The 22,096-nt window shown below is 37.3% G+C and overlaps 1 long non-coding RNA gene across 10 annotated transcripts in view; it reads left to right on the top strand.

Annotated features, from left to right (window-relative positions):
* Positions 1 to 22,096, top strand: part of LOC112678658 (uncharacterized) — a 97,470-nt gene that overhangs the window by 3,230 nt on the left and 72,144 nt on the right. For 8 of the 10 annotated variants that reach the window (XR_003147766.3, XR_003147754.3, XR_003147759.3 and 5 more), the window contains exons 1-2: positions 14,834 to 15,060; positions 18,958 to 19,068. This is a non-coding gene — a long non-coding RNA (uncharacterized LOC112678658). Of the gene's footprint in view, positions 1 to 14,833; positions 15,061 to 15,611; positions 15,847 to 18,957; positions 19,069 to 22,096 lie in introns of those variants that run through there. The other 2 variants (XR_003147772.3, XR_007407982.1) reach the window with 2 other exon arrangements.

The following is a 22,096-nucleotide window of genomic DNA, read 5'->3' as shown; positions in this document are numbered from 1 at the left end:
TCACCTGCTCGCTAGAACTTTTTCCTGGTTTCTATACCACATATGTAACAATGTTCAAGTCCTTTAAGCACCCCCAGCCTAAGCTTATAGTTTTCTTTCCTGTGGTTCTGTACCATTTCCATGTTTTTCCCCCCCCCCCCCCCCCCATTTCCATGTTTTAAATAGTGAAATTCTGGAAAGATAGACAAATATTCAGCCAGCTGTGTCATGCTCCCATCACCCAAGCTGCCAGCCTCTTCCTTTGACTTTTAACATTTTGTTTCTGGCTATCTGAGATACCTGGCTCCTCCTCCCCTTCCTCCCCCTCCTCCTCCCTTCCTCCCCCTACTCCTTCCTCCTTCCTCCTCCTCCTCCTCCTCCTCCTCCTCTTCTTCTTCTTCTTCCGATTTAATTGATATATAATTACCATATTATAAAATTCATTCTTTAAAATGTGCAGTTCGGTGAGTTTTAATATGTTCACAGAGTTGTGCAACCATACGATAACTTTGCAGAACACTTTTATTGCACTAAAAGAAACGCTGTATTCTTAGTCACTGCACACTGCTTCCCCTTCCAGTTCCTGACAGTTACTAGTCGACTTTCTGTCTCTAAGTATTGACTAATCTGGACATTTCATATAAATGGAATAATATAATATGTGGTCTTTTCTGTGTCGCTTCTTTAACATGACATAATCTTTTAAAGACTTATTCATGTTGCAGTACTTTGAAGGCTGGATAATATTCTGTTCTATGGATATACCACATTTTGTTTGTCCATTTATCAACTGATAAACATTTGAATTGTTTTGACCTTTTGATGATTTTGACTAATGCTGTTTGTGGACATTTGTGTACAAGTTATTGCATGGACATATGGTATGATTTTTCTTGGATATATACCTTGGAGTAGAATTGCTTGGTCCTATGGCAGCTTTATCCTTTACCTTTTGAGGAACAGTTCTCCAAACTAGCTGTACCACTTTATAATTCTACTATCAATGTATACAATTTCTCCACAGTCTTAATAACATTTGTTATCATCTGTTTTTTTTTTTTAATTTTAATCATCATAGTGGACATGAAGTGGTATTTAGTTTTGACTTTCCCTGATGGCTAATGATGATATTGGGCATTTTCTCATGTGTTTATTGGCTGCATATATATATATTTTTTTCAGGACTTGTCTATTCACATCCTTTGCCTATTTTTAAATTGAGTTGTTTGTATTTTCGTTATTGAGTTAAGATTTATTTTTAGGGACGCCTGGGTGGCTCAGCAGCTGAGCATCTGCCTTTGGCTCAGGGCATGATCCCAAGATCTGGGATCGAGTCCCACGTCGGGCTCCCTGCATGGAGCCTGCTTCTCCCTCTGGCTGTGTCTCTGCCTCTCTCTCTGTGTCTCTCATGAATAAATAAATAAAATCTTAAAAAAAAGATTTATTTTTATATTTTAAGTACAAATCCCTTATTAGATATATGAAATGAAAATATTTTCTCTAATTCTTTGGGTTGTCTTATCACTTTTTTGATGCTGTTAATTGGAACATAAGTGTTTTTAATTTTGAGGAAGTCCAATTTATTTGCTTTTCCTTTGTTGTGTTTTTGTTGTCAGTATTTAAGAAACTCTTCCTTAGTCAAGATCACCAAACTTTATTCCCATTTTCTTCTAAGAGTCTTATAGTTCAAGCTCTTATATTCACATCTATGCTCAATTTTGAGTTAATTTTTCTATATGGTGTGAGGTAGGGATCCACTTTAATTTCTTCTATGTGGATATCCAGCTATCCTACCACCATTTGTTGAAAAGACTGTTCTTTCCCCATTGCATTGTCTTTGTACCTTTTTCTAAAATCAGTTGATTATAAATACATGGTTTGGTTTTGTTTATGTGTCTTTAAGCCAGTATGACAGTCATGATCACCATAGCTTAGTATTAAATTCTGAAATATGGGGGACCTCCAACTTTGTTTTTCTCCAAGATTATTTTGGTTGTTCCAGGTCCCTTGAATTTCTACATATAATTTAAGCTCAACTTGTCAATTTTTATGAAAAAAGACAGTTGGGATTTGATTAGGGATTATGTTGAATCTGTAGATTGATTAGGGAAGTATTGCTATCTTACTAATAGTTATCTTTCAATGCATGAAAATGAGATGCTTTTCCATTTATGTAGATTTTCTTTAATTTCTTTCAGTAGTACTTTATAGTTTTCAGAGTACATGTATTTAATTTCTTTTGTTATATGTATTGTTATTTTTTTGTGTGCGATGCTATTGTCAATGGAATTGTTTTCTCAATTTCATTTTTATATTCATTGCTAGTGTATAGAATTCCACGTGAGTTTTTATTTTTTATTTTTATTTTTTTAAAATATTTTATTTATTTATTCATGGGAGACACGGAGAGAGAGAGAGGCAGAGACACAGGCAGAGGGAGAAGGAGAAGCAGGCTCCATGCAGGGAGCCCGATGTGGGACACTATCCCGGGTCTCCAGGATCACACCCCGGGCTACAGGCGGCGCCAAACCGCTGTGCCACCGGGGCTGCCCCGCCACGTGAGTTTTTAATATTGATCTTATATTCTCCAATTTTGTTCAACTTGTTTATTAGTTCTAATTTTTTTTGTGGATTCTTTATGATATCCTGTATACAGGATCATATGATTTGCAAAACAAAGGTGGCTTTGCTGCTTCTATCCAAGTCTGAGAGTCCTTTATTTGTTTTACTTGTCTGTTTGTCCTGGATAAAACTTTCAATGTTACATATAAGTTGTGAGGGCAGATATCTTTGTACTGTTTCTTATTTTAGGGAGAAAGTACTCAGTTTTTCACTATTAGCTCTGGGTTTTCTTAGATGTCCTTTAAAAGGTTCAAGAAGTTTCATGTATTCTTAGTTTGTTAAGTGTCTTTACTCAGGAAAGTAGTTGGGCTTTATCACTTTTTTTCCCCTCTGTCTATTGAGATAATCATGTGGTTTTGTTCTTCATTTTATTAATTGATCTCATGCATTCCACTAATTTTTATATGTTAAATCAACCTTGCATTCCTCGAATAAATCTTACTTTGCCATGTTGTGTGATTTTTTTTTTTACACATTACTGGATTCATATGCTAATATTTTTTTTTAAAGATTTATTTATTTATTCATTCAGAGAGAGCGAGAGAGAGGCAGAGACACAGGCAGAGGGAGAAGCAGGCTCCATGCAGGGAGCCTGATGTGGGGCTCGATCCCGGAACTCCAGGATCACGCCCTGGGCTGAAGGCAGATGCTCAACGGCTGAGCCACCCAGGCATCCCTTTAATTGATATCTTAATCTAGTTTTGACATTATAAAGCAAATTCTTTTGTTGGGAAATGTCCTCTCACACTTTTTTAAAGATTTGTAAGAATTGGCTTTAATTTTCTGTGTTGGGTAGAATTTATCACTGAAATTATTTAAGTGTGGGCTTTTTCAAAGCCTTTTGTTGAAATTGAAGTGTAATTGACATTAGATATTATATTAATTCCAGGTATACAACACAATAATATGATATTTGTATACACTGTGACATGATCGCAATAATCCTAATAACCATCTGTCTCCATACAAGGTTGCATAATTTTTTTCTTATGATGAGAAAGTTTAAGGTTAACTCTCTTAGCAACTTTAAAATATGTAATGCAGTATTATTGCCTATAATCACCATGCTGCACATTATATTCCCATGACTTATTTGTTTTATATTTGAACCTTTGTATCTCTTGACCCCCTTCACCTAATTTGCCCACTCAATTCCTGTAACCAATCCTTTTCTCTACCCATTAGTTTTGTTTCATTTTGTTTGCTAATCTTGTTTTTTAGATTCCAATTATGAGTAAAATCATGTGGTATTAGCATATATAATACTATTCCATGTCTTTGCTTGTTATAGGTGTACTCAAAGTTTTTGTTTCTCTGAATCAATGTTTGTAGGTTGTATCTTTCTAGGAATTTGTCTGTTTTATCCAACTTATTTGTTGACAGAATATTTTCATATGATTTTATTATAATACTTTTATTTTTGACAAATATCCAGGGATTATGGATATTTCTCACTGCAGAAGTTTTGAATTAAATCAAAGACAAGCTCTGTGAATGGGACTTTTTCAGGGAGCTGCCAAATAAATCTAATACAGACAGTTCTCTGGGATGGGGCTTTTGTGGCAACTCCAAACCCATTTTGTTCCCTCCTATGCCTGGTAGGCTGCTGGTTTTCATAGGCTCTAAGACTACTCACTGGTTTAAAGACCTATCATGCAGCTAGGAGAGAAGAATAGAAATAACACAAGTTAAAATGTCACAGAGTTTACTGTTCTTGAGACTTAGTCATTTTTCTTGAAGGAATATTCCTCAGATTGTTGAAAGCCTTTGGTTACTTTACATAGTTACAAAAAAGTTGATATTTACAATTTTTGCCCATGTTCCCATTTTTTCTGAGGTGCTTTTATGAAGGAGTAGATTTCCAGAGGTATTTACTCTCCCATCCTAGAAGTACTTCTCTTAGCTATTCGTTTTAACTACCACTTTTTCAGAGGCAGAAAGGAACCCAAGCAGAGACTTACCAGTTAAACATGTATAAGCCATGAACACAGACAAGATAGGAGTAACTTGTGTACACTTCTCAAACATTGAACATTTTTGTTTACAAAAAATTAGATTTTTTCCACATGTCAAGTTTTGTGCAATGGTGAGCAAAACACAGCTTTAGCCTTTTTTTTTTTTTTTTAGTGGACAAAGGATAGATAAAGTTACTTTGGATAAAAAAGATGATACCAGGCTAATAATTTTGAACTTACAAGATAAAAGGAACAAGTGGAAGATTCCAAACAGAAATATATAACAGGATTTGATAAAGGGAGGTGATGTTAATCATGATCATGATTGAATATAGCATTGTGGAAGCCAGAAGAATCAAAGTAGCACATTGCTATTTGGTAAAGTCGCTTAAGCAGAGGTCTTTTGAGATGTGAAGGGAATATATTTTGTCTATCTTGTTTTTCTAACCAGAGATTAGGAAAAATTTTGAATTTAAAAGATGAAAATATGATGGCGGAATGCAAAACACTGGCTCTACTGATACCACCTAGAGTTAGTCAACCCCTGTGAATTCAACAACGTCTGAGATATGTGACCACCTCATCCTAACACTTTAATAAGCCTCATTCACAAATGCGAGAAAACGTTGTTGTTTTATTCTTTTTTTTAAAGACGATGAATTAAACAATGAATAAAAGAATACTGCCCAGCAAACAGTCCATTCTGTGCTTTTCCAAAATGTGAAATACTCAGTTAACGACATTACTTTCTTTCCTATGATAATTTAAAGTGTTTTACAAGCGTTAATGGAGAGAACCCTTTGTTTTCAATCTCAATTTTGTTCCTGTTTCCATACTGAAAAATGAATCTGGAGAAAATCATATGACCGTATTGGTTGGTCTCACTATTACTGGTTTTCTCTGAATGTAATTGTGTTTCATAGTTCTTGAATAATCCCTTACTCATCCAAGTTGACTCTCTTGCATATTTATCTCACTTGACCTTGCAAATCGATTTTGCTTTGCCAGGTTTATATTCTCATCCCTGATGGTTTAATTGTGAGAAGACATAATTGATCGTCTCTTAATTAAAGAAATTATACATATATATTATGAAATTTCTCAACTGCTTCCTTTTAAGCTATCTTTGTGCTTTTGTGCATCATCTAAACTGTATTTGCAGTTTTATTTATCTTCTGATTTTTCCTGTTTCAAAGGAAAATGTATCCCTCTTCCTCTTCAAGGCTGGCCTACTTCCTGTGTCTAGGATCCCATAACTGCCATTTTTTTTTTTTGACCTTGTTTAAACAACCACTCTCTCTTGCATTGTTTTTTTTTACTATCTTCATTTGCATTGACTTTCTCCTAGACTTGTACATTTTATGAAATTTCCCAAAATATAAACAAATAAGTACAAACAGAGAACTACTAGCTCAAAAATATTCCCTTCCATTGTTTCATTCTTTTACTTTCTTTCATGGCCTACACTCATTTTTAAGAACATTTTTTTTTCTTATTATAAAAGTAATTATCTATAGTTCAGAAAACTTGGAAAACAAAGCATTTAAAGGAAAAAATTCACAATTGAAAAAAGTTATCAACATTTTAAAGTATATTCTTGCATTATTTTTCTGATACTGCAGTTTTTTCTGTGACATTGTACTATTGTAACAATAGTGATATTGTACTATTCAGTTTATATATATGTCATAGTGCATATTACAGATTGCGATATATTGGAAATGTTTTTCCATGTCAATATTTTTTTCCTGCAATTTGATTTTTTTTTTTAAATTTTTATTTATTTATGATCGTCACACACAGAGAGAGAGAGAGGCAGAGACACAGACAGAGGGAGAAGCAGGCTCCATGCACCGGGAGCCCGACGTGGGACTCGATCCCGGGTCTCCAGGATCGCGCCCCGGGCCAAAGGCAGGCGCTAAACCACTGCGCCACCCAGGGATCCCTGCAATTTGATTTTAATGGCTACATAGCCTGCCTTGTATGAATGTAACAAAATTTACTTGACAAATTAATAAATTTTCTTATTCCTACTGGAAATCATATTGTATATTTATTATTTACTTTCTTATTGTTTGTCTGCCCTACTATTTCTATGGGAGTAGGAAACTTGATTGCCTTATTTCCCTTTGTCCAGTATCTAGAGGACTTCAGGTACAGAGTGCTCACTGAATGGATATTTATTTGTTATATGAGTTAGTATATCAATACATAATTAAATTATTTCCAATTTTTAATATTGTAAGTGATAGTGCAAGAATTTCTTTTAAATATTTTTGTGCAGGGATGCCTGAGTGGCTTAGCGGTTGAGCACCTGCCTTCGGCTCAGGGCATGATCCTGGAGTCCCGGGATCAAGTCCCACATTGGACTCCCTGCATGGAGCCTGCTTCTCCCTCTGCCTGTGTCTCTGCCTCTCTCTCTCTGTGTCTCTCATGAATAAATAAATAAAATCTTTAAAAAAATATATTTTGTGCAGATTTTTAATGATTTGTTTAGTATTAATTTTTATAAGGTGAATTTCTAAGTCAAATTTGTAAACTATAAGGTTTGTCATAAATTGTCTGATACTCTCTTAAATGATTGTACCAGTGTACACTCCCATTAGCTATATGTGAGTGTGTCAATGCTAGCAATCTTTTCTAAAATTGTATTTTAGTATTAAAAAGGGAAAAAATTCAGTGATTGAACATCTGCCTTAGGCTCAGGGTGTGATCCTGGGTGCGATGGAATCCCACATCAGGCTCCCTGCAAGGAGCCTGCTTCTCCCTCTGTGTCTCTGCCTTTCTCTCTCTCCTTTCATGAATAAATAAATAAATAATATCTTTAAAAAATCATTTCTGAGTAGGCAGAAAGTATTATCTTTATCTCTTATTTCATTTCTTTGATTAAATGTGAGTTCTAAGGATCTCATTTATATAATTTTAATTCTTTTGTATTTGTTAAGTTACCCAGAGTATGGCCTATCTTGATTAATGTTCCATGTGCTCTTGAAAATCAAGTGTATACTGTTATTTGGTGAGTATTGTATAAATATAAATGAGGTTAATTTGGGTGGTATGTCTTCTGTATTTTTTTTAAAGATTTTATTTTATATTTTTTTAATTTTTATTTATTTATGATAGTCAGAGAGAGAGAGAGAGAGAGAGAGAGAGGCAGAGACACAGGCAGAGGGAGAAGCAGGCTCCATGCACCGGGAGCCCGATGTGGGATTCGATCCCGGGTCTACCAGGATCGCGCCCTGGGCCAAAGGCAGGCGCCAAACTGCTGCGCCACCCAGGGATCCCCTGTCTTCTGTATTTTTATTGATACTTTGCCTACTTATTCTTTTAATTAGTGAGAGAAGTATTGAAATCTCCAACTGTAACTGTAAATCATTTATTTCTTCTTTCATTTGTATTAGTTTTGCCTTAGGTATTTTAAACTGTTGAGTGCATAAACATTTTAAATTATTATATCTTGTAGAATTAACCTCTTTATTATTTCATGTATCTCTTCATCTCTGACAATATTCTTTGCTCTCATTTCTACTTTGTCTGATATTAATATAGATACTCCAACTTTCTTTAATATTTGCATGATGTATCTTTTTTTGTCCTTTAACTTTTAATCCATCTATGGCTTTATATTTAAAGTGGGTATCTTGTAGATGGTGTATAGTTGTGTTATACTCTTTTATCTAGTATGACAATTTGTCTTTTACATTGATGTTCTTGACTTTTTACATTTAGTGAACTTATTTAAATGGTTGGACTAAAATCTATCATCTTGCTAGTTTTCTATTTATTACTTTCTATTTATTTTTTCTCTTTTTCTGCCTTATTTTGGACTGAATGTCTTTTATGATTCCATTTTTAACCACTGTTGACTTATTATTTTTTCTTTTTCCTAAACATTTTTAATAGTTACTCCAATATTTACAGTATTCATCTTTAAACTGTCAGATACTGGGATGCCTGGGTGGCTCAATGATTGAGCATCTGCCTTGGGCTCAGGTCAGGATCCCAGAGTCCTGGGATCGAGTTCCACATCAGGCTCCCTGTATGGAGCCTGTTTATCTACCTATGTCTCTGCTTCTCTCTCAGTGTCTCTCATGAATAAATAAAATTTTAAAAATAGAATCTATATTATAGATAGCAATTTACATGTAGTGTAAGTATCTTACAAGAGTATACTTCCAATCTGTCCTTTTCCTTGTGTTATTGCTGTAATACATTTTACTTTTACATATGCTATAAACATACAATAACCACACAAATACAGTTGTGTGCTTTAGGCAGTCAGTTATCCTTTAGGGCAATTTAAAAAATGAAAAAATGAATTTTATATTTTCATTCATTATTCAATTTCTAGTGCTTTTCATTTGTTTCTGTAGATCCAAGTTTCTGATTGGTTTCATATGCCTTCTGCCTGAAGAACTTTCTTAACATTTGGTATGTGCAGGTCTGCTGGCCATGAATTTTCTCTTAATTGATTTATCTGAGGAAAGTTTTACTTCTTTATTTGACAAGGATTTCACTGGGTGTAAAACTATGGCTTAACAGTTTTTCTTTCAGCACCTTTAATATAACAGTCATTTTTTTCCTTCTTTGTATTGTTTCTTTTTTTTTAAGATTTTATTTATTTATTCATGAGAGACACACAGAGAGAGGCAGAGACACAGGCAGAGGGAGAAGCAGGCTCTGTGCAGGGAGCCTGATGTGGGACTCCATTCTGGGACTCCAGGATCACGCCCTGAGCTGAAAGCAGGTGCTCAACTGCTGAGCCACCCAGGCATCCCTTTTGTATTGTTTCTGATGAGACGTTTGCTATAATTCTTATCTTTGTTTTTCTGTATGTATTTTTTTTTTAAACCATCTCTGGCTGTGTTTAACATTTTCTCTTTCTCCCTTTGGTTTTCAACAATTTTAACATATGTCTAATTATTTTATTTTTGTGTTTTTATATTCATCCTCCTCGGTGATCTCTGAACTTCTTGGATCTATAGTTTGATGTCTGTCATTAATTTGGGAAATTCTCAACCATTATTTCTTTACATTTTTTTTCAGTCCTATTCTCTCTCTTCTCCTGAAATTTTGATTACACATATGTTGGATTGTGTTATTGTCCCATGACTCTCAGATGCACTGTTCTTTTTTTTCTTTTATACCCATTTTTCATTTTGTGTTTCATTTTTAAAATTTCTTTGGACTTATCTTAAATTTCAATTGTTCTATTTTCTGCTGTGTCAAGTCTGTTGTTGAGCTCACTGAAGTATCCTTCTATATTATTTTAACTTCTGGCATTTCCGTTTGAGTTTTTTGTTTCTCCACTGAAGTTACTATCTGAATTTGTATGTTGTCTACCTTTTCTACTAGAGCTTTTTATATATTAATCATAATTATTTTTAATACCTAGTGTGTTATTTCTAACATCTATATCATATCTGAGATTGGGTATGTTTACTGCTTTGTTTTTGACGGTGCATTGTTGTTTTATTTTGGATGCCTTTTAAATTTTTCTTGGCATATGGACATTGTGTTTAGATAGCAAAAACTGAGATAAAATAATTTTTGTACCTTAAAGATGATGTAATAACTTATTTTTTTTCCTGATAGGCCTTTAGTATAGAGGGAGGTTGGGTCAGTTAAAGTTAGGAATTGAGCTCCATTTGCATTTTGTTATTGGTATGGTTACCTTTTGTGTAACACCAACTTCAAATCCTTAGCATTACCTTATGCTCAGGGTAGGGACTGGTTTGCCAAAAGGTTTTTCTGATGGCTGCTCCACCCTCTGTTTTAAACCTTACATTAGAGAGGGTCTCCCTCTATGATCTTGTTCCTTCCCGAAAGTAGACTGCTGTTGTTTATTACTCAACTTTAGTTGCATCATGGTAAGAGCGTGCGTATGTGTGTTGTGTGTGTGTGTGTGTGTGTGTGTGTGGTGGTGGTGGTGGTGGTGGTGGTGAGTATTTTCTGTTGTTCTGACTAAGATCTAGTTTAAATGGGCATTGTATCCTGAGTCATGGGAATCTCATGGGTCATCTCATGATGTCTCTCACCCAGCTGGAGAAGACCTTTATTGTTATGGAACCTGCATTTGTTTCTGCTCCTCCCATAAGCGTAGAGAGTTTTTTCCTATTCCAATCCCTTAGCTAGAATGGGTTTTCTTTTTTTTTTTTTTTTTTAAATTTTTTTTTTTTTTTTTTTTTTTTTTTTTTTTTATGATAGTCACAGAGAGAGAGAGAGAGAGAGAGAGAGGCAGAGACACAGGCAGAGGGAGAAGCAGGCTCCATGCACCGGGAGCCCAACGTGGGACTCGATCCCGGGTCTCCAGGATCGCACCCTGGGCCAAAGGCAGGCGCCAAACCGCTGTGCCACCCAGGGATCCCTAGAATGGGTTTTCAACAGTGCCCTAAAGGAAGGAAAACAGGTCCCTCCCTCCCTCTTTCAATATTTTAAGCCCTTTGATTCTAGGAGAGATAGGAGAGAGGGATCCAAAGGGGGCTTTGTGCTTTTCCAGCAGACTGTTCCCTTCCCAGTACTGCATCTCTAGGGAGGCTTTCTTAGTACTCTGACCAGTGTCTTTGAAAGCATAGGAAGGTCTGTAGAGACTGGGCTTGCAAGTGAGTGCAAGTTCCCCTTGTGTTTGCAGCCCCCAGGGGTTCTATATTCTCTGACTAGCCTATGTTCAGCCTGTAGCAATTCTTTAAATATTTTAGCATAATCTTACTACATGTGTCCAGTAGCATCTACCCCAAGTCAATAAGTTCTTGCTTTCTGTCTGTCCTTGGGGGGCATTTCTTTAGGTTTCATGTTAGTTTGTAGCTCTGAAACCTCAACTAAATAACAGGTTCAAGTATTAGAGATTTTCCAGCATTTTATTGTTGTGTACTCGGTGTGAGATTACATGGAGCTTAAATATTGAGCCACCACACCTTGAGTATAGAATTGAAGCAGATATTAAAGCCATAAGGACTCAGGCAGGATAGCCAATCTATCCAGTTGTTCTATTCATAGTACTTGGCTTTAGAGGTGCTCCCAAATTGAAAAGTCTTATGCCTTTTCCAGTAGAGGAGACACATCTACATGTAAAAAGTTGGAAAAATGATTCTGGACCTTTTTAGAGTAGCAACAATGTAGTAAAAGAGTTAGATTTGCAATAATTGTAGTTTTTAAGTGCCTTTGACAGATAATTTTGAAAAAGGAAGAAGAAAAATGATAAAAGACAGCTGAGCTCAGACTAGTGCTGAGCAGTGCTGGAAAACCTTCTGGCCAGCCAAGTTATCTCATATCACAGCATCCATTTACTTATAATCTTAAAGGATATTTGATCAATTCAACATTGTTAACATGTAGTAAGACTGCTAACTTTTTGGCACATATATTTATGTCATCTGGTTACACAAGCATGGAGTCTTGTTTATCAGATGATGGTACAGCTATTATTTATTGTAAATTTAGCCATCTCATTATAGGTGAATGAAATTCAAATCGTCAGAGTATCAAATACAATAAAAGCTTTATCGACTTTCCTGTCCTTCCTGCCAAATACACACGACAAACACATTTCACTTTAGGAAAAGACTTAAAAGTACTCTGAAGTGAAAACTATTCAAAGGTCTCCAGTTTCTACAGAAAGAACACAGAACAGCAAGGCAACTGCAAATCAGGCTAATCTTCAAGGTAATAGGATACTCTTTAAATCTTTTAAACTATGTCTCTTTTGTATGTAACACTACAGAATTGTCAGAGAAGAGAAAGAAGAATCCCCTAGTACCTTTGAAATTTAAGTTTTAAAAATCAAAATAATTTTATATTCAGTAATTTTAAAATGTGGTCCCCTCAATCCTGATCTGTAAAGTTTTCTTGATGGGATTATATTGCCACCGAACGCTGCCAGTGACACTGCTTAAATAGTAGCTTTCTTTGTTCTGTGTGCCCTCTCACCCTTTTCTATAACATGAAGGCTCTCCCTCTGTGCCTTAAGAATTCTATATAAACTCATCATTTTTATACAGTTTTTACAGATAGATGGCCCCAGGGCCTGGTCTCTCAGCAACAGTATAACCGTCATGTCTGATTCTGTGCACAGCTGAAACTAGCTGTGTGTTTTAGTATGTATTTTTATATGCTCACTTTATTTATATTTATCCTGTATCGACAGTAAGTGATAAGCTTTTCAAATACAGAAAGCATATATTCTCCCCTCACACCTCTCTGCAATATGTTGTATACTGCTCTTTGTAGTGTCCCTTCGAATTAGGTATAATATCAAGCTTTGAAAGTACAAACATTTTGAAAAAAAAAAATCTTACTAGCCAACTATAATTGCTAACTGTATAGGTATAATATGCCAAGGAACAATGCTAATTTTTTCTTGAGCACAAGATTAGGAACAGGCAACAATTTAATGTATATACATTTCTCTTAAATTCTTTATCTCATCTATCTATGTTTATGTGTATGTAATTATTCTAATTTTTATGGATGGGACAAAATGAGCCCAGAAATGAATAAACTTGCCAAAGGTCACACAAGTAATACTTTGAATAGAGAATTAAAATTAATTAATTTTTAAAAAGATTTTATTTATTTATTTAAAGAGAGTGAGTGAACAAGTGAGTATGAGTGGGGGAGGGGCAGAGGCAAAAGGAGAGAGAGAACCTCAGGCAGACTCCCCGCTGAGTGTGGACCCGCCCCCCCGCCCCCCATACAGGGCTCAGTCTCATGATTCCGAGAGCATGACCTGAGCTGAGAGCAAGAGTTGGATGCCCAACTGACTGAAAGACCCAGGCGCCCCTGAAGAAAGAATTTAAACAAAGAAAGTTTGCATATAAAGTCAATGCTGGAATCAACTCTGACTCTCATATAAACTCACCAGTAATTATCTTGACATCCAGATGGGACCCATATGCAATGAATAACTCATTGACTACCCCCAAGGTAAGTTTAAGTACCTGGCATCCTTTTTTAAGTACCAATTTTATTAAGAGCCATTATCAGGGTACCAATTATTGAATGATCTTCTATTGGTCTTATTATTGAGAACTGATGGGTGAAAAAGTCCATCTGGGTTTAGAAATATCTGCTAGGATTAATACTTAAAAGTATTACTGTATTGGGTCTTTGGAAATAGAAGTATTAGTTGACAGTAATTAATACTGTTTTACTGAATAGCTGTATTAGACACACATACAGTATCCCTTAACTGGCGTGGAAAATGCTGTTTAAAATAAGAGCCAACTGCAGAAGCTTTTGTATATAAGGGGAGCAGCTAGACTCCTATTGGAGAGATGATTTTTTGTTTGGAAATGGAAGAGATGACAGATATGACAGACTCATTCTTCCTGTATTCATGGTCTAAACCTGATATTTGGGAGCACCTGAGAAACTAAAAATTCTCATGTTGGACTAGGACCCAAGCATCAGGTTTGTTTTTTTTTTTTTAAGATTTTATTTATTTATTCATGAGAGACAGAGAGATTGAGGCACAGACACAGGCAGAAGCAGGCTCCATGCAGGGAGCCCAACGTAATCGACCCCAGGTCTCCAGGATCACACCCCGGGCTGAAGGCTGTGCTAAACCACTGAGCCACCTGAGCTGCCCCCCAAGCATCAGTTTTTAAAGTTCCCAGGTAATTCTAGTGTGCAGCAATTTTGGAAAACACTCGTCTAGAATCTTACTACTCAAAGTGTGGTACTGGATGCTTATTAGAAATGCAGAATCTTGGGCCCTACCTCAAGTCTACTGAATCAGAGTCTGCATTTTAACAAGATCCTCCAGTGGTTTCTATACACATTAAAGCTTAAGAAGCACTGAGCTAGAAAAGTTTTCAACTCGAGCTGTACATTAGAATCACCTGGGGAGCTGTTAAAATATAATGATATTCTGGCCTCACAGAGATTATAGTCCATTTGGTGTAGGGTGGGGACTGTACATTGGTATGCTGTGTGCTTCTCAGGTGAGTCCAGTGTGCAGTTATGATTATGAAGTAGAAGGCAAAGCTGAGCATTAAATAACTACATGAAAGAGAATCTAGAGGTTACTTAGCCTGGAAGATACAGATTAGGGACACTACAAAAAGGGGAAGTTTAAGGATGCTTATGGTGGGTGATACAGCAATTTGTTGAGAAGTGGAGCTTAGAGAGGAAAGATTTTCCATTGAGAAATTTCTGTGGTGACCAAGATTGGTTAAAGGACTTTAAAAACACAGACGTGTGACATTCAATTTTAGATTGCTGGTTTTGTTATGATGCAGAAGAAGAGGGGATTATGAGATCATCTGACTGTAGTAATTCACACAGTTCTTGTGACATGTATAAAATCCTCACAGGATTATGAAGGATGGAGGATTGAGCTATTTAAAATATAACTTACAGGAAGAGTAACCCCAGAAAGTTAGAGGACTTTGAGTTGGAGGCATCTTCTTATCAGTCAAACATCATATAAGGACAGCTTGTCCTTTGGCCAGCAGCTGCTTCTACTACTTCAGGGATGAGTAGTATCTCTCTTGCTTGAGTCTAGGTCAGTAACTCATTCTTGCTTTTTGGTTATCTAGTCTTCTCTATACTCTTTCCAGCCTCCTTGAGATCTATGTTGTCCTTTTAGTTGGAGGGTCTTTCTCATGTCTAGTTATTAATGCATGAAGACTTTTCATCTAACTCTTTGTCTCTGGTTCTTTGTCATTATTTCCAGACATGCCTAAGCAAGGGAGAAATTTTTCTGACTGCTGAGTACAAGATACATCCCTTTTAAGTAAGGGACAGAAACAAAACAAAGCCAAATGACAAACCCAGAATTCTCTTTCCTTCTGAAATAAGAGAAGTCATTTATCTATGCCTACTAATTTCAGAGGGAAGTGTGGAAAACTCTCCCTTGAGGCATCCAGGTCATCTGTGTTAAGCTTGGGTACACCTCCACAGCCAGTGTGGCTGTATCTTATACCTAAGACATTGATACCAAAGGGAGTATTAGGTGTGGTAGTGAGAGCTTAAGTTATTGAGCAAGCAGATTCTCAAGGGAGGAAATGCTTTACCTCATTTCATATAACCTTTCCTGCCTCTCTTTTCTGAAAGAAGGAAAAATGGACAAGAAGTAGTCATGGAAGATTTTGTATTTAAAGTGGTAACCTGTTTTATAAAAGTGCTATTTTTGTGTACATCTTACCTTGGACTGCAAAACAAGCAGGCTTCTTTGGAGCTTTGGCTCCAGCAATGAAATAGCAATGTGAAAAATTGGAAAATGACCAAAGCTAAGTATGAGAAGTCTAAGCAAGGGCAAGTGTAAAGGGAAAATCAGAGTTGAAAGAAGGTAAGGTGATAATACCAAGGCACCCCATTGCCTTATCTATTAGGTGGAATATAATTTTCACTATTTAATACTTGGCAGAAAGTATCTTTAAATGAGAATACAGCCCATGCATGAATCTCACACATTTTGCTACTTGGTAGAGTAGAACCACATTTTCCTTTTGTGAGTCAGTATGCCATAAAATGACTAAAATTAATTTCTCCCCATCAGTCTTTACTTCATGTTAGGTTCCAACCAGAGAGTGAGCAAAGGATGTATAAGAAACCAGCCCAGGGACAAAGGAAGAAACTGATTAAGTAATTGGAGCAATAGAGTCTGAGGTCATTCAGTGTAGAGGCTGCCCTCCATACCATTGGACTTACCACATAAGGGAAGAGATGCTAAAAACTGGCAACTGGGATAGACTGGTAGGTTGGAGAAATTCAGTGAGTCCAGGCTAAAGTCCCAAGTCATCAATGGCCTTGATACATTGAGAACATCAGCGTGATGCTCATGAGAAAGACTCTGTGTTACTAAGAAAAGGGTAAATCCTATTCTGTATGTTTAGATGATCAGGGAGGATATTTGTACATCTCAGTCAGAATTTCAACAAAATGATTATGTTGTTTTGTAATGGGATTTAAGGGTTAAGCTTTCATTATTCTAGGATGACTTCCTGGGACACCAATTGGATAACTAAGTTGTCATGATATGAGCATTTAGTTTTCTCTTAGTTACCAAATAGCATGCTTCTTTATCTAATATGCTGCTTGCATCTACGCATTTAACTTTCCTTGTATTAATATCACCATTGTAGGTTAACTTAAAATTAACATTTATTCGGTTGCTTATTAGAGTATGTTGGTATGATCTTCTCTGTCTCTTCCCTCCCTTGATCGTGCACTGAGCCCACCTTCCTTTCCCCATGCACCTCTCAAACCCTGATCAAACATAATTTGATCAGAATGTTCCCCTACCTTCTTTCTAGCCTCCCTGCTCTGTTTCTCATCTTTTTTTATTGAAACTAACACCTAGACAATTTGTTTCTCGGTCATTGTCATTGCTCACCTCCAATTTTAGCTCTTCAGATGGTATCACACTTCTCTCTCAACACATGCAACTAATTCAGCCACTCGACATGTTTACTCCGCACATTTATACAAAACACATTTAAACATTCACTTTTCATTTGCATCTGCATTTTATACTGTTCAGGAAAAAAAATCATACAAGAGAAGCATCTGCCAGAACTCCAGTTCTTGTTTCAATTTCTTTCTTCCTTTCTTTCTTTCTTTCTTTCTTTCTTTCTTTCTTTCTTTCTTTCTTTCTTTCTTTCTTTCTTTCTTTCACTCCTTTGATAATGAGAACTGTAACATGGTTATGCAATCCTTGGGTGTTACCATGTCAAACAAGGTACCAATTATTTCCTTAAATTAATGCCTCTGTAAACATACTTGGGAGTGACATTTCTCTCTTTGTGTGTATTCCACATGGATTGGGTGCACATGGTCATGTATATAGCATGTATTTATAATGAGGCTAGAAGATTGGCAGCTGAACTGTCAATTCCTATCAGACAGGAAACAAACCAGTCTCTTCTTTAGCACAAAACCACCAAAGAGACAGTGCTGTCTGTCGGTTGCTTTCAGGTGAATGATCAATTGTTCCTTTGCTTCCAGTTCTACTAGTGAAATTTCTACCCGTGGACCAGAAATACTCCAGAGCCACAGTTCACCCTTTCAGTACTTGCACACTCTCAGCCAGGCAGTCGATTTTATCTTAAGCACTCGAGAGTTTTTCTTTCAGTTAATTGTATCTACATAATAATTTCTTGGTCTCTAACTTCAGCATTTGCTCAAGTATATTTAAATAACAGCAGATGATGCTTGCCGGCAGTGTAAGGGTAAGAAGACAGGCTGGTTTGGTAGCTAAGCAACAGGCCTAGAAGTGATAATTTATAATCTGCATTGCTTTGTGACCCTTAGCCACTTTTTACCTAGTTTCATTTCTGGTAAGATGGGGCCAGTATGCTGATAGTGGGTATTGACATGACTTATAATAGATAAATATACAAAAAATACCAGGTACTTCTTAAATCATAGAATCCCATTTTACCTCTAACCTGCAATGAAACTTTCTCAGACTGTGGGATTTTGTATTTAAGGCTCCCCTTCGTGCCTGAAGGATATCTAAAAGCCACCCTACATGTCATTGCTTTTCCCCTTGAGATGTAGGGTTAGCCATTGATTCTATATGCTACTAACCTCATCATATGTGACCTCAGGCAATTGATTAACCTGTCCACTCCTTTGGGCTACTGTAGCCCCATCACAATAAAATAAACAAATCAATCCTTTTTAATGTACTTTCTTGTATTCATTTGTCTTTCAAAGCTCCTCAGTTTCTTTTTCTCAGCTCTGCGATAATTCAGAGCCTGCGTAACCTGTTGGCTGGAATATTTAACTCCACACCCTTCCCTGAGATATGAAAAGCTTCTCATGCTTGGTAAACAAAACCTATTAGTAAGATTCTGTGTTACAAGTGTCTATTATATTAAAAAGAGAAAAAGCCCCCCAGTATCTATTATATTATTATTTCTTGGCTTAGAAGACAATTTGCCATTCAGAAATGCAGGCACCTGATGAACAATAATTTTAGTGAGGGTTTTTTAACAGGTCACACTAATGGCATTAACAGAGCTAGGACACACCACCTTGCTCAGAAGGGAATAAAAGCCTCCCCAGCAGTGCACCCTGCACTTTCCTCCTCAGGAAATTCTTGTCTTGTAGCTCGCAGTGCCTGGCAAGCCTGGTAATGTGTCTGTAAATTTCAGCTGACAGAAACGCATCAGGTAATCAGCAACCTCAGAAAGTAAACAAAGCCAAACCACTGATAGAGAGCAGAGGAGCCAGAGGGGTTCTTGGAGATGGTGGTGGGAAAAGCAGGAGGAACACGAAGATCATTCTCCTGGGTGGGAAGCTGCCCTCCAGTCACTCTCAGAATGCTGAGCCATTAAGTACCTGCCTGCCTCCTTTGGCTGGTAATTAGCTGGTAGACCATGTACCTGGATGCTTTGTACTTTGTCATCAAAACCCTTTTCATCTCTCCTTCTCTCCTTTTTCTACTTTGAAGAGTTAAACAGACACCATACAACTGTGGAGACTAATACAACAAACACGCATGAGCCCACCTGGAATTTAAAACTGGAGCCATTTTCACGTGATGCTCTTGACTTATGCATAGGTAACGTTGGCTTCACTTAGTCCCGTTCTTCTCTCTGCTCCTCCCCTGCAGGGAACCCTTTTATAAACTCAAGGTGATCTTTCCAGTCAGATTTTTAAAAACTACATATACATGTGGGCTGGAAACAATGCTGCTATGTATAAAAAACTTTCATAAACGATCATCTCCTTACTCCATTTAACGAGTCGTTTCTTCACTCTCAGCCCTTATTATACTTTTGTTGCCCTCTCTTTTCCTTTCATTTTTTTCCCCTGTGTGTGTGTGTTTTTTTTTTTCTCCTCTACACTTTTATCTGGCTCATTCTATTCCCTTCACTCCTTTTCCTTCCTCATCTCTGTTCTGTCTTTGTACTTCTGACGTGCATAATCACACATGCTCATCAGCACGTGGGCCCACCTAATCCTGGCCATCCTCTTGCTGGTGGCCCTTCCCAGAGACAGCTTCCCAGATCACAGTGATGTGATCCTCATTCCCAGAAAAGCAACACTTGAGTCCACACCAACAAAGGGGGGGTACACAGAAGATCATGAAGTCTCTGACCGCTAGATTAACTCAAGTGTCTGATAAGCAATCCTTTTATGGAAGCCGAACCATTCGAGTGAGCAGTGCATTGGATAGTGCATTAAAATTAATGTAGCTGCCTCAGTCTTATTTTGCCTCTTTCCTGGTGATAGAAACAGCTGGGTTTCTGACTACAACTTGTACAGTGTTAGGAGAGATTTGACATTTAAAAGGATCTTGGGACCCACTTTTACCCCAATAGTTTTGTAATTAGGTCTTAGAATTTCCCTAGAGAAAAGTAAAATTATTCTCTTTACTATTATACCTCCTGTTGCAATTTTCTGGTCCACTTACTGAACTCCCACTCAGATCAAAGGGCCACATGTTTGACTCACCAGATTCTTGACCAGCTCCTGCCCTCTCCTAGGTTACCTGATGCATTTGCCATGTGGCTTCTTTACCACGTGCTCCTGCCTTCAGTCAAATAACTGACACTCACTCATATTTCCTTGTGCAATTTTGATTTACCTCTTCCTCTTGCGAGAGATCCAGAGAGCATACTTATATTCAGACAAATGTTAAACCTCTTTCAAGGAGCTTGCATCACTATGGATATCCTGCTCTTCATTTTCGCAAAAACTTTCATGGTGCACAGGGGGTGTCGGAGAGAGGAGGCAGAGAAGTGATGTACCCTTGCCCCTAGTGATTTGATCTTTGCACGCTTCTTTACCATATCATTAGCTCTTGCTCTATTCTCAATTTGGTTTTGTCTGCCCAAATGGATTTAACTTCTTTGAGGGTATGGCTCAGACTACTTCCAAGTCTGAGAGGAGTCTCCTCATCAGTTACCATATTTTGTCCTCACCGCTGACATACCTCTATGCCTCCCTGGCTAGACTGCAAGCCTCGGCTGTCGTGGTCAGGGTGTGCCTTGAATGCCTGGCATAGAGTCTAGTACATGGTAAAACTCTTCATCTTTGCCAGTATTCTGATTGAGGGGGGAGATTGGGGGGGCTTTTACTGTTCCACAATCTTGGAAAAACATTTAACTTTTTTTTTTTTAACCTCTCCCTTTTTCTTTTTCTAGTCAATTACAGAGGAAGCAAAGTTGTTTAGCTCTTTTTTTTTTTTTTTAAAGATTTATTTATTCATTCGAGAGAGAGAGAGAGAGAGGCAGAAGACACAGGCAGAGGGAGAAGCAGGCTCCATGCAGGGAGCCCAATGTGGGACTCGATCCCGGGACTCCAGGATTGCGCCCTGGGCCAAAGGCAGGCGCTAAACCGCTGAGCCACCCAGGGATCCCCAGTTGTTTTGCTCTTAACCTGTTTGTGAGTAGATGCATTGCACAGTTTGAACCAAGGGAGAACACCTTTACACATGTTTAGCCACATGAGTTCACCTGACTAAAACCTTAAGTTTAATGAGTATAAAATTTACTTTGCTGGAATTCTCATCTTGAAGTACATGAAGCGCCTTAAGCAGAATCCATATTTCAGTTTAAGAAAATTCAAATAATGCTTCTGATGACACATTTACCAACATCTCATGTGTATAATATATATAGCCTTTTTATCTTAGGATTTCACATGGCTTTACCAACACTAATTAACCAGTGGAAACAAGGTCCCATGTGTAGAGGTAAAGAGATGGCATCAATAACTCCTTTTATCATTGTGAACTAAGAAACTCATAGATTCTTATCCACTAATGAGAAAGCATACATTAAAAGTTCTGTTAGTCCAAGGCATTTCTTAATCCAACAGACTTTCCTGCCCTTTGGCAATTAGTCGTTCTTCTATAGGCTGCCTGCACAATAATGATTTGAAAACTTTTGAAACGTTGACCCCTGAGTGTGTAGCTAAGCTGAACAACTTTTAGAAGGAGTTAAGTGATTATTTTTCCCATTCCTTCTTGTATGGTTCTTTCTGTGTGAAAGGAAAAAAAGAATCTGGTGAATCATGTCAAACAAGTAGAGAAAAATGGCCCTGAAATGTACAAAATGGCAGTATACTGACTCATCACATTTACACTTACATTATAGCTTATTTTAATATAAATTCAAGCTGCTAAAAATTACTCCCACAGACAGCTGTGTAAAGTCACTTTCTTCCCCCTGCACATTTTCTTGTAACCAAAATCTTAGAGTGATTCTTTTAAATGTCTGTAGAAGAGAAAATGAAGATTACGTGCCAGTGTCCAAATTAGGAAACCACCTCATTGTGGTGACCATTTCCTGAAGAGGTCCTCCAGAATGCTGAAGTTCCCTATGCTGAGGGTCTTCTCCTTTCCAGCTCTCAGGCCTGGATTGCTCCCAGGCCAGTCTCCTTACTTGGTGGAATAGGTGCCACAGAGGAGCATGGCACAAGAGTATGTTCTGGATTCAGAGAATCTTGGCTCAGATACTTCCTCTGCTGCCTTCCAGCTCTGTCACCTAACTGGTTCCTCTGTCACTTATACTTGCTGTGAGGGTCACACTAGATCACGCAAGGAAGGTGTTCAGCACTCTGACGGGCACATAATAGTTATC

The sequence above is a fragment of the Canis lupus genome, chromosome 33, assembly GCF_003254725.2.
Source record: "Canis lupus dingo isolate Sandy chromosome 33, ASM325472v2, whole genome shotgun sequence".
Taxonomy (NCBI): Eukaryota; Metazoa; Chordata; class Mammalia; order Carnivora; family Canidae; genus Canis; species Canis lupus.
The sequence above is the reverse complement of the archived record's forward strand: the minus strand, read 5'-3'. Positions and strand labels throughout refer to the sequence as shown.